Below are 14,352 nucleotides of genomic sequence, written 5' to 3'. Positions count from 1 at the left end.
AGTAATCAGAGGCCTGTTCAAATTGCTTTGAAATTTAAAATGCGTGGTTTGGAAAGCGCTATTAGGAATTGGCCTACGCCCAGAGCTCAAAGGTAGCACATCCTCATGAGGGGGGGGAAGATTAATAGGCGACTGCTTAGGTTCCACAGAGTGACCGGCGGTTGAGTGTTTGCCGCTTCCATGTCGCCCCCCAGAGCGACTCCTTTTGCCTTGTCGAACCATTATGAAAGATGAAGGGTAGGGCGCAGAGAGACCAGAGACAACAATAGAGGGATGGTAAAAATGACATAGATACCGAATTGAATGCACAGAGAAAGCCCAAGACAGAGACACAATACTTCCAATGCTGAAGTCAAGAACTGTGGAGAGCTTACCCCTTAAAGCCGTGCTGAACCTCTTCTGGAGATATAGAGAGTCAGCCTGGAGCTTACCTCTGTTTGCAAGTATCAGCCCATCACCATAGACCACAGCTAACCAGGTCCCAGCGCAGTAAGACTAAGTGCAAGGTGTGAGGAAAACATACAGGATCAACATGATTATAACAGCCATAATGTTGCATTGAACAACGCACTCCATAAATACAGATATCCTACAGAATCTAGCCTTAATAACTCCATCCCTCTTGCACGAGGTGAAGTCCTGGGAAGCCACGCTGCTCTACAACTAGCAGTACCGAGATTTACTATTTTGCATGATGAACATTTAAAGCAATTGTGCCACTCGCATCCGGGGATTTATGATCTTATCTTTTACCATGAAATACAAAAGTAAATAGTAATTTCATAAGGTAAAGTACAAAATGTAAGTGCATAGGTTTGCCTTCAAAATTTTCTTTCTTATCTTCAGATCTTCATAATTACAATCCTTCTTACCCTGCGAACACATCTGCAGGGGCATGTGCACAAAACTGCAAAATCACCAAGTTCTCCACACACAAAAATGCTGGGGGATTACCCTTCACTCTAACATGGAAAGCTATGACAATTACAGACTCAAAAAATCAAAACATATCCATGCCTTTGACTTACTAAGACAACCATTTATATATATTTTTCTCTTACAATTCTATGGTCCACAAACCATGGGCGAAGCTCAAAACATACAAATTGATCCTATCCTTTTACAAAATAAGGGACTTTGACCCACCCTAAGGCCCCTATGACTCCTAAAACACTGCGTGAAGCATGCTCCACTCCTCAAAATGCGGGCTCTTTAAATAACTTTGGCAAAACATTTACCTGGGGGGAGCTTACCCAATAGGCCCCCAATACAAAGATGTGACTCGTCCCGAGTCACTCAGCTGGTATGTCCTAAATATTTTCTTTGAGACCACTGTATGCATCCTTCAAAGGTTGAAGTGTCTCTGCGCACTGTGTGGTGGCATGTCGTACTTCCTCTACTAGCTTACCTGTCTTCGGCACTGTTGTTGCCAAACCGATGGTTCTTTGTGTCTGCCTTATGATCTTTAGCTTGCTCTCCACTGTCTGTGAGAGATGAATGACTTCATCATCCCATGGTTGCATCCATGCTGAAATTATCTACTCCTTTTGTCGCAGCTCATCAATCTGTCCTTATAGAAACTTTCCCTCTTGGAGATAAGAAAATTGTTGTGCAAGTGCTAGGGTTCGTGCCAACAGATTGATTTCATCAAACTATTATTTCTTGTTGCAGATCTCAGCCTCTATCTTCTATACATGTGGGTCCTCCTGTAGCGAGGCCCATATCTCCATAGTGTCTTCAAATATCTAGCTACAGTCCTTGGTTGTAGTAGCTATATTCTCCATAGTAGCCTTGATATCTACTATTCATTTCTCGCAAACCTCTGGTGGAGTTCTTGACTACAGCCTCATCTGTAACTCTGCGATCTGCATTTCCAGCTCAAATTTTACTTTTTCGACTTATGCATTTGATTCTTTTACTACTGCCACAAGCTTCTGAAGCTTCTCTTCAGTTTTTTCCTTTGTTTGGATCTAGAGATCCAGTAGCTAACTACAAGCTTTGGTGATGGCCTCTTCTAGCTGCTCCCTATGCGCAACTGCCTCATCTCGATCCTTGATGGCTTGATTCTTGTCCTCGAACATCTGTCGGTTATCATTTTTAACTTATTTAATTACCAACAAAGAGCACTACTCCCACACCTTTAGTTCATCGGTGACTCTTTGATGTAAATTGTGCAAGGTCTGAATGGGGAGCACCGCAAGATTGATACTCATATTTCTCCAGTGCTGCATGCGCTCTCAGTCTTTGGTGGTCTCAAAATGTAGAGTGTCACCTGGTAGTTACATAGCTTGGAGCTCAGATGTGATTACTATCTGTGCGTTGCCTGAAATTGTGCTTGATGGTGTTGCACTCAGTTGAACCACACTCACCTAAGCCATGTTGCTTGAACTTGGAGCTCCTTGAGGCCCTGTTGGACCTCTATCAAAATTGCTTTATATTAGTATTCAATGTTCCCCCATATGTCCTCTATCACAACTTAGACTGTGTCTCCAATCTCGTTGATGTACCCCTCAGTGAGGACCATCCGTTCTATTCCAACGGATTTGTCTGACTTGTTCTTTCTCTGCACACCTCCAACACTTGGTTTCTATCATGCGTCATTCAACTTTCTTAAATTGACACAAATCCATATGTATTCCTTAGCCTTTTTCTCCTGCACTACCATTGGGCTCACCCATTTAGATTATTCGATAGGTTTAATTAATCTAGCTATGACCATCTTCTCAGGCTCCTCCTTCACCTTCTCTTTGTATTTTGGGTTTATCCTATATGGTCATTGTTTTACAGGCTTCACATCTAGCTTCAAAGTAATCCTCATTACGCCCAGATCGCTTACAATGCCTTTTAACTCAGTGAACTTCGTCGGAAACAACTCCTGGTACTCATGCAGTAATTCGACAACCTTAACTATTTATCCTCATCCCAGTAATCTCTGATGCGCACGAATTTGGGCCTCGCGTATGAGATTATATTGACTTGCTTCATCTTAACAGACCGTGTTATGTTAGATATCTCAACTTCTGGTCCTGAAACCTTGTGCTATCCTTCTAATTTAGGGATGTTAATGTTGCACGAATTTTCCTCGCCCTCTTCCACGGTCATATTATATCATTCTATTGTGTGCTATCAGGTTGTACCCAAGTCATTGGCTCATTTGGCGTCCACAAAATTCCTACTCTGATTTCCTGAAGGGTATCATTGATACAATGAAAAGCATCTTCAAATCTAAAGTTCAATATGAAGCTTTTGTTCAGATCATACTAGTTCACGGTGCCATGGCGCAACTCTGTTTTGAGATACCAATTCATTGGTATCACATCCAAATTGTGGACAAATATGTGTACCCATTTTGGTTGAGGTTCTTCACCCCATGTTGTAGTCCAACGAGACAAATTTTCTTGGGGATCATCCTTACGTTATACTTCTCTACGAGCCTTGTGTTTGCATGACCGAAGTGAGCCTCATCAATCGGGATACTCCTTCCAATCTCGTATATTGTCTTTATGCGTGCCCCATCATCGCACATGTGTAGACCTCAAACCTATATCCAAGGCCTGGAATCGTTGTTATTCTAATACATCCCTTTCAAACTCATCAAGAAATAAGCTAACATTAGTGATCCAATCATAGTACGGTAAATTAGGTACTTCTGTTGAGATACAACGAAGAGATTTTGTAAGTATTTTACAACTTAGAGTAGAAACTTCATGCAACCGGTTCTTCTAGTTCTCCAATTCCTCATTAGAGTCTAAGACACATGAACTATCCTTTTCCAAAATTATCCTCCCATCTCCAGTGGGGTTGATCCAATCCTCATCCCACATCATTAACTTATATATATTGTCAATATCTTCATTTCCATTTTCGTCATAGATAGGTTCTATATACCGTGCTCCTTCAGAAGGGTCCAAAGGAACAACGACCCTAGTACCATTCTTCTCGAATACCATACTTCTTCTTTTTAGATTGATTATAACATCCATATCAAAATCCCAATCAAGTCCAAGTAAATCCGAATACAAATTGTTGCTATCCACAATCTCAATGACTTCAAAGTCCTCCACCACACTTACTCCTTCAATGTCTATAACAATGCCATGCAATTGACCCATCGAGATGATTTTCTGCTGATTGGCCATGTGTAGTTGAATCGGTGACCATTGTAGCTTTGGTTGCCCCATTCACTCCTAGGTCTACTTCGGTAATACATTTGCATCTAATCCCAAGTCAAGAATTACTTGATCCATTTTGAATTCACCGATCTGCGCAGCTAATCACATATCTTGTCTGATTCTTTTCTTATTTTTGTATACTATTTTTACTATGCATTGTTCAAGCCGTGGCTTCTCTTTACTAGCATAGTTGTCAGTTAGTTCTTTCAATCCTTCCACTGCCTTTAGATCCCTAATCAACTTCATAAATGTATGCATAAAGGACTTCAGAATGGTGAGATTAGGGTTCTCCATCACAATAACCACTTCAGGATTATTCTTGCGTGGTACTAGTTGAATTTGCGTCATCTATGTCGAAGCTCCTGAGAACGTGAAACTCTTCTTCACTTCCATGAAGGTTTCTTTCTCCCTCTGCATATTGGACCTGGTACTATTTTCTCTAGCCTTCCTGACCCATTTATCTGCTATAGGATTTTTTCCCTCTGTTTTATCTCCTCCTATAGCTGCACCACTTCATGTCACTATGTTAACGCTTAGATCATATTCACACGGTTCAACCGTCATCATTTGCAAGTTCTGTGCAGGCTGCTGATTCTTCTTTTCCTGTATTTTAACCATAAAAATAGGAAAATCCTCTATTACATGGCAAAACCTGTCTATAATACTTATAGGAAGGGGTAGTGGGGTTTTGACATTCCTCCGCAAAATGTCTAGCTTCATCGTAGTTATAACATATAATCTGACCCATACCTCATCCAACGGCCCCTCCTTGACCATGTTTTTGACCTTGAAATCCTCCATGGGCTATAGGTGAACCATGATATTCCTGCGTGTGGCCTTAAGCTTGCATTTTGTATGCCGCATTTTTCTCTATCATCAAATCATAGATGCAATAATTTCTTTCATCATGTCCTACAGACTAGTAGAAGTTACAAAATAACTGCTTTGGCAACTGCACATACTTTTGTAACAAATAACAATGCTTAGCGAGGTGCTAGCCTGCAATTAGGAAAATACTACACCAGACACTCGATCCAGTACTTGGTCGAGCATTAGGTTCCAACTTTAGAGGATTAGGACCTCTAGTAGCCAAATAATCAGGATAGATAGGACACTGGTCCTTATAGTGACCTTCCGCTTTACACTTTATGCAGCAAACTTCTAAGCACATATCAGCCTGAACTTCTTTTCCCTTCTTCAAATATTATATCTCCATATGTAAGCTCTCTAACTAGGTATGTATATGTTGAAATCATTTGTGATTATCTTGTACCGGTGATGCTTCTAGCTTCATCGCAATTTCTAATGCCTTAGCTTGCGATGCAATCTTTTGCTACGATAGCGGTAAACTGAGGTGTGGTAATAACAAAACTATATACCACTCTTTGTGATGCTCATCGAAGATCTGAAAGTTGACTTGTCTTGACAAACATTTTAATCTCTAATATAATTCCCAGGAAGTCTCATTGACTGCTTGCTTAATCTCTTTTATCTCGATAATGCACTGCGACTGCCACTTTGGTTTCTTGAACTCTCCATTTAGTGCTTTCTTTGTATCAGCTAGAGAAGTGGATGGGTTTGTTATACTGTACTTAATATACCATGACAACACTCTATCCTATAGCACTGTGACAAGATGAGATTTCTTCATATCTTCATCATTAATTTGTTGCACTTTCCATACAGCTTCCGTGACAAACCAAAATTGCTTGGGATCCTCTAATCCCTGACCCTTAAAAACAAACATCTTTACTACATTAGCCATATTAAATGGGGGAAGTGGAGGTGGAGGTGGAGTGGTCGGATGGGGAATCCTAAAAGTGCCTTGATTATCTGATTGTGACACACCTCTAGGCATGCTAGGGTTGCCCCTTTCTTCTTCGCTTTCCGACTCACCCAATAACGGATTGTAAATAACTTCAGCAAAATTATCGTGATATATTCTGTATCTCTTTATGCTCTGTGTAGATCCAGTCTTTCTTCCTTTAAACATCAATCCACTTGTATGTGCAGTATGCCCTTCTCACATAACATCATCTTAATCCAGAGCTTTAAGGAATTCAAATATTTACCTCATGGACCCTTGAAAAACTAGCGCTCAACTTCACTGTAGGATACCAATGTGTCAATAGCAAATTTAGTAATAAATCCTCCAAGAACACTATCGATCCAGTAATCAACAACTCTTGTGATCTTATTTTCAGTCTCCCTGAGTCGCTTAATCAACTCTAGGGTCCACGCAATAGGCCCGTCGCACTTCTAACAGGTCTTACTTTAAGCTCGTTTTGAAATCCACTCGTGCAGTTCATTAGAAAATGATGAAAAAAAGATCTCGTGCTGATCTATAAAGATATAATTTTGCAACCATCTTTTTGTTTATAGGTGCAAATTTCTATTCTCTTGTGTTGCAAATTCGCGCACCTTCAGATCGACCCAACCTTGAATCTCTTTTCTAGTCAGATGCCACATCACATATCCCTGAGATAAATCCTGACCCCATCAACATAACCATTTGTTGGCTTGAGGGCTTAGACCCAGGTTTAGAGTTAGACGTGCTAACCAACAAAACCCTTTATCACTGCCCTTTCAGAAACAATATGCTCCCACAGACCACAGTCTCACCCGAGGCGATATTGGGGGATGCTGGAACCAAGTTTCTACATCCAGAAGGATTATGGAGCATGGATCTTGACTTATTATGACTCACCTACATATCTATTACTGCGCTACACAATCTTACTTAATATTATACCGAATCCGATCTATCGATACAAAAATACTACTTCACAGATCTAAAACTCTATATACTGTACATAAATCAATGGACCTTAACTATAATTAACTGTAACATCATCTATATATTAATTTTGATCTTATCTTTTACTGTGCAGCAAAAAAGTAAACAGTTGTCTTCAAAATCTTCTTTATTGTCTTCAGATCTTCATAATTACAATCCTTCTTACCCTACGTACACAGCTAGAGACTTACCAAGGTCTTCACGTACATAGCTACAAGAGCCTTCCCCTTCACTCTAACACAAAAATATATGACAATTACAAACTCAAAAACATCAAAACATATCCATGCCTTTGACTTACTAAGACAACCCTTTATATATATTTTTCTCTTACAATGCCATTGTTCGGAAACCATGGGCAAAGCTAAAAACATACAAATTGATACCATCCTTTTACAAAATAAGGGGCTTTGACCCACCCTAAATCCTCTATGACTCCTAAAACATTGCGTGAAGCGTGCTCCGCTCCTCAAAATGCAGGCTCTTTACAAAACTTTGACCTAGGCGGACCCTACCAACCACTTTGAACTTGTTTCGAAAATCATAAAGATTCTCAAGATGAACTATTGATTTTGGGATTTGGTTTTGTGGTGTAGTTTCATCTAGAGAATATGAGTTTAATTAAAAATTATGTTGATCTTCATCTATTATATATCATTTAGAGGTATCTTCCTTTGTGATAAAGTAGAAATTTGTTATCTTTAGGGTTTATTAACACACAACCAAGACCAAATCCCTCTACTAATTTAGAACCATGAAAGTACAATATCCAAAAATTAGTATTTACATCATTATCTAAAAAAGAAGAAAAAAAAAGAAGCTTGATTTGAATAAAAAACTGTTATAGTAAGAAAATCTAGAATTTTAGACTCAAATTCTTCTAAAGAATATTCCTGAGATGCAAAGTTTCCGAGATATGTATCAAAAGAATAACACCTGAGTGATCCTTGAGTGGAAATAATGGGTTCATTTTGATTTTCCAAATAAGTGATAATACACTTCGTGTACCTCTCTCTTTCAATCTTGATTCTATTAGGCTTACCATTTAGAGGCAACCATAAGTGTGACCAATCTGTTGAAAAGTACCTATTAAGATTTTTACACCAATCTCTACTCAATAAAAATCCATACAATTCAGGAATATCTACAACCATAGTATCGATAATCTGATAAATTTTGGGATTAGAAGCTATCATAATCAACACATCTTTAACTTCCCGAAGGACTTTGACATTAAATCAATCGAGCTACACAATTTTTGTGGTAGATTTTATAGGAATTATATTCAATATCTTAGCCATAGAATATGGCATTACATTAGAAGAAGCTCCTGAATCTATCATACAGTTATGTAAATTTTTATTAAAATTTTAAAATGTCAAAAAGAAAGGAGGAGTATGAGAAATCAACCTGTGTCCAATCAATGATGCATTTATATTTGAAATTTTCTTTGATGCATTATTCTGAGTATACCAATAGAGATCGATTGATTATTAGGAAAATTAACCTCTAAACCTTGAGTAATTTATTCTTTTGTTTAGTTAACTTAGATAACTCAAACTAAGAAATGTTGGCTCTAGTATTCTTCATGTCCACCACTAAGCCATACTTTATATTCTCAGTTTGTGCAACTTTACCTACTGAAACATAAGATATACCTGTGGGTTGTGTTTTCTTTGATGGGTTTTAAGGATCTGAAGCTACAAGAATTTTTAGATTTACTTCTTATTTGTGCAATATTAACTTCATTATCTTCTTCCTCCTATATATCATTTATTAACCCTTGAGAAACATCCCAAAGGACATGAACAAATTTGTTCGATTCTACTTCAACATTTTCCTCTTCTTGTGTTATCTCCTCTTCTTCACTACCTACAAATGTTTTGAACATATTTAAAAACACAACACATGTATTTCCTAAATGGTGGACATTATGAGCTCTACAAACATCTTCCTTAGCATAATCCATAATATTTATTTCTTTAGTATGAGGTTGATTTGAGGTAGGAGCAAGATTTCTCTTGAAAGGTCTCCATGGCCTCTTAGTTGATGGTCTTGTTGAGGCAATATTCCTGAGGTCAGTGATTTTGTTAGACTAATGATTTTTTGAAAGATTTCAAAGTCAACAACCTCTTTATACTTTTTGTCTGTACCAGTTAGTTTTTTTAACATAGATATTGATTTTTTCTATGGAACTACTACTTGTCTTTTTATATTTTTAAAGGAATGAATATTATATTATATTAAAAAGGATGGATTTTGGGCCAGGTCCATTCCAATGTTCCTCATGTTCTAGATATTCACTGCTTTTAGAGGTCTAAAATGTATATTTTTTATTTGTATGATAATTTTTGCCTCCTACTGTGAATATATGCTAATTATAAGCTCAGAAAACACTAGTAAAAAATGGCTAATTAGTTACTAAAAAAATGACTAAAATTTGCATATAAATGACCATTTTTCAGTTGGTGACCAGTAGTAGCTAATTTACAGTATCTTATAACGCAACCAAATTTTAGTCATTTTTAGCTTAGTCATTAATTGTTTGTCTCAATTTCATCGTCTAGTAGTATATTTAGTCATAAATTTGGTCATTAATTTAGTCATTAATTGCCACAATTAATGACCAAAGAAATATCACTAAATTTTGATCGTGTTATAAGATACTATAAATTAGCTACTAATAGTTATATATATGCAAAATTTAGTTGTCATTTGTAATCACAAATTTATCATTTGCAATAGTCATTTATCCTTTTTTAGTAATTTCATATTCATTATATAAATGACTAATTTAGTAGTTTATATTCATTTTATTTATTTTCATTAATAGTTATTGTAAACGACTAATTTAGTTGTATATTCATTTTGTTTGTGTTCATAATTAATCAATATAAATTACTAATGTAGTAGTTTTCGATTGATTTTATGTGCTCATTATTAATCAACACAAATTACTTAGTATGATTTTACGAATAAATTAAAAATATGTTATACAATGTGCATTGGTTCATCTAATATGAAAATGCAAAGTTACAAATGTTAATTAAAATACTAAACAATATCAAGTGCAACTATAAATAATTTCAACCGCATAAATTATATTATATGAAATGTCAAGTATTACAAAATGAGTTTACAACTTAATATTCGCTAGACTACAATTTACACATGAAATGTTGTTTCATCACTACAAAACATTTTCATTATGTTGCCAAAAGATTGCACCTGGATTCACCAACTGTGAAGACTTTACCATCAATCTCTATACGTGTGTCTTATGCAAAATATTGCCTTTAAGGGTATCACTAGACTGGTTCTCTTCTCTCTTTTTTCATTTTTCACCCGAGTGTTATTGTTTTCCTCTTTCTTCAATTCCTATTGTTGACCATCAATACTAAGTTCCTTTTCTGAAAACAAAAGAAGATACAGTGTAGAGTGTAATACATGAAATACGATGAACACTGGAATATAAACTAAAGTAGAGTAAGATTTATATGACATATACCTCAACATCAACAATGTTAAAGTCATTTCCCCCCATAAAAGCAAGAATCTCAAAGAAGGTTTCTTTCGTTGAGCAATAGTGGCCACTATGTGGTTATATGACCTGTATAAACAAAGAAAATAAAATGTCACCATAGAAAATAGCACCTTAATAACTTAGTATTCAACCTTTAGGGAAATCTTAGGCACAATCATGCTAAATAAGTTACATACTAAAAATTTCAAGCTATAAATAACTTTTGAAAACAAATAATATGAGGTGTGATGTCTAATCCTTGTTGTTTTATTTGCAACAACATCTCATTCTCCAACGCATGAACTTGGTCAAGTATATAAACAACATGTGATCAAATAACAACACGAAAGTAAACTTTTCTAATAGCCATGAAAATATTTCAACACAAAACAATTAACATAATTTCAATCAATATCGTGTAATACTAGTTTCATCTTCAAGCTTTGGTTGTTGTTTAAATGGACATGATACCAAGTATTTTCAATTTCATAGTTAATATACAAAGAAAAATCAAAAGTGACGCTTAAAATATAATCAAACAATAAAGAGAGGATATCATGAAATGGACATTTCAATTATAAAAAAATTGTTTACCTATCAATTGATGTATTGTCAGACATTCCTAAAACATTTGCTTGTCCAAAATAACCATAAGGTGAAAGAATCACGACATTAAAAACATCGATGGACAACCTATGCTCAAATCATTTTTAATTTTGTCACTTAAAAAATAATTGAAACAAGATATAGCACTGATCTCAAACAACTTACAAAAAAAATCCTTAGTGGCACAAACTCTCCCAGTATTTGTATCATAGCTTAGAAGAATTTTGTATACTCCTTTTAGGACTATCTGCAATATGCCACTTGTCTTTAGTAAAGTTCAACAACATATTACACTCTTTAAATGGAAAATCATAGATACTTTCAATAAACAGACTAAGAAATTAAGAGGGAAAGGATATGGACACTAATACCATTGAACAAACAATATGTTACCAATAAGAATATTGTTTTTAAGAACTTAAAGGAGGACCAAATACCAACCCAAGAATGATTTAAGAGCCTTTTGAATATTTCCATACTTCTTTCTCGCAGACCCTTTTAGCATGCATTCCAAAGATCAGGTAACAAAGTAACCTGTAGTTCCAGCCATTGAATTAAAATAAGCAAATGTTATTTTTAGCCTCTTGCTCTTGGGAGCATTGCTTTTACATTGCCCCTATTTTTGAGTGTGTCATCCCACCATCCAACCTACACAATGAAAACAAATATATTCAGTTGTTGAATATATTGGAAATCAAATGTAAAATTAACTCAACTTGATCTTTACATGGCCTAGGGATAATGAAATGGTACAATAGAAGCATGCTAACTCAAAAACAAGAGATGATAAAAAATAATAATGGAGCATTGTTTCCTACCATAGAATTTTCTCTAGCCACAACAATCGAAAGGATGTCATGTATCAACATATGCGCCTCATCGGTACATGAATTTCCTTAGTCCATGGAATCCTGCACATCTGCTACCCTCTTACTAGACATGACCCTTGATCCCAGAGCTTAAGCACAGTGAGAATAGAGCTTCTGCAAGCATGCATGCAACTTGATATTCTTGGTCAAACCAATGAACGTGGCAATGACATTGAGATTTGTTAGAAAATTATATATTATAGAGCAATGGAACACATAAAATATTGTAGAAATATAAACACAGAAAACACATAAAACAAGAGAGATATAGATATATGTGGTTCACCCAGTTTGAGCTATGTCCACAAAGAAACAGCCAGTCCTTCCTTTTATATTATCTATCAAACTGAAGAGTTACAACCTACAACAGATCCACTGTAATTCCCTCTTCTCTCTTTCTCACCCAGAATGTAGATATGCATAGATGCAATAAAATTCCCTCATATATAGCGAGGGGTTTCCTTTTAGGGAAAAAACACCCTAAATTAAACATCTTCCGTCAAATCTCCACCTAATCAATGACCCAGATTGACTACGAAATTACAACATTTTATAAGGCAATTTTACATCTATTTTTAGCTTCGGGGGCGCTACCCCCGATCCCCAACTAGGGGGGGCTCCCAAAGGTCGCAACCGCCCCCCTTAAACTCCCCTTGCAACGTATATTTTACGGGTGGATTTGCTGCCTCATTATGAACTGGGGTCCAATGTGGGGATACCTTTGATTAGAGAAGATAATCAGGCTCCACACCCAACAATCTCCCACTTGGAGACTGATTATAGCAGCTCCACCACTGCTTCATTTGTTGGACAATGACTCCACCTTAGACCTGGTTGTTTCTCATCTTCTTCATCATACTTGAAGACCAATTGAAACTGAGCAGACACTCAGTTTCCCCCTGGTTACAACTTTTGTTAACATATCTGCAGGATTCTGGATAGTGTGTATCTTTTCCATCTTCAACTGTCCATCTTCCAATGCTAGCCGTATGAAATGGTACTTAAGCTATATATGTTTAATATTGGAATGAAATACAGAGTTGTTTGCAAGATGTATGGCACTCTCGCTGTCACTGTATAACCTACCCAACTCCTGCTTCTTACCCAATTCATCCAGAAACCTTTGTAACCAAATCATTTCTTTACTAGCCTCTGTAACAACAACATAATCTACTTCTGTTGTTGAGAGTGCAACAACACTTTACAGTTTTGAGACCCAACTGACAGCTGTTCCACCTACAGTAAACACATACCCTGTGGTGCTCCTCTTGTTATCTCTTTCACCTACCATATTTGCATCAACATATCTCTATAGAGTAATGTTTGAACCACCAAAGCATAATGCTTGATTTGTGGTACCTCTCAAATACCTAAGAATCCACTTTATTGCCATCAAATGTTCTTTTCCTGCATTGTTCATGTACCTGCTTACAACTCCCACTGCATGTGCAATATCAAGACTTGTGCAGACCATTGCATACATTAAGCTTCCAACTGTTGATGCATATGAAAATTTAGACATATCAGTCATTTTTTCCTGAGTCTTGGACACATTTCCTTACTTAGTTTGAAATGGCAAGCCAAAAGTATACTAATTGGTTTTGCATTCTGCATATTAAACCTTTTCAACACCTTTTGTATGTACTCACTCTGAGACAATGTTAATTTGCGATTCTTCCTATCTCTAGTTATTCTCATAGCAAGGATTTGTCTTGCAGCACCCAAATCCTTCATTGCAAACGAGTTTTCCAATTTTCTTTTGAGCACATTTATTTCCTACATGTTAGAACCTACAACAAGAATTCCATCTACATACAATAACAATATAATATAGCTACCATCATTTTGTCTTTTGAGATAAACACAATGATCATAGTGACATCTAGTATAACCTTGTTCAGACATAAACTTGTCAAATTTTAGATACCACTGCCTTAGAGCCTGTTTTAAGCCATACAAGCTCTTCTTCAACCTGCACACTAGTTTCTCCTTCCCTTTTACCTCATATCCTTGTGGTTTCTGCATATATATCTCTTCCTCCAAATCCCCATGGAGAAAATCTCTCTTTACATCTAACTGCTCAAGATGCAAATCCTCAGCTACTACTAGACTTAAAATAGTTCTGATTGAAGTCATTTTAACAATAGGAGAAAATATCTCATCAAAGTCTATTTCTGTGCAAACCCTTTCACCACAAGTCTAGCTTTATACCTTTGTGTACCTCCATCTTATTCCTTCAACCTGTAAACCCATTTATTCTGCAATGTTATTTTACCTGCAGGCATCCTGACTAAGTCGCAAGTATGGTTATGTGCTAAGGAGTCCATCTCTTCTTTCATGGCTTGCTCCCACTTCTTCCTAGTTTCTACCTGCACTACTTCTTCA

This window comes from Pinus tabuliformis, chromosome 4_2 (assembly GCF_031772625.1).
Source record: "Pinus tabuliformis cultivar Carrire ecotype Pingquan chromosome 4_2, CPIR1, whole genome shotgun sequence".
NCBI lineage: Eukaryota > Viridiplantae > Streptophyta > Pinopsida > Pinales > Pinaceae > Pinus > Pinus tabuliformis.
Note: the sequence above shows the minus strand (reverse complement) of the source record.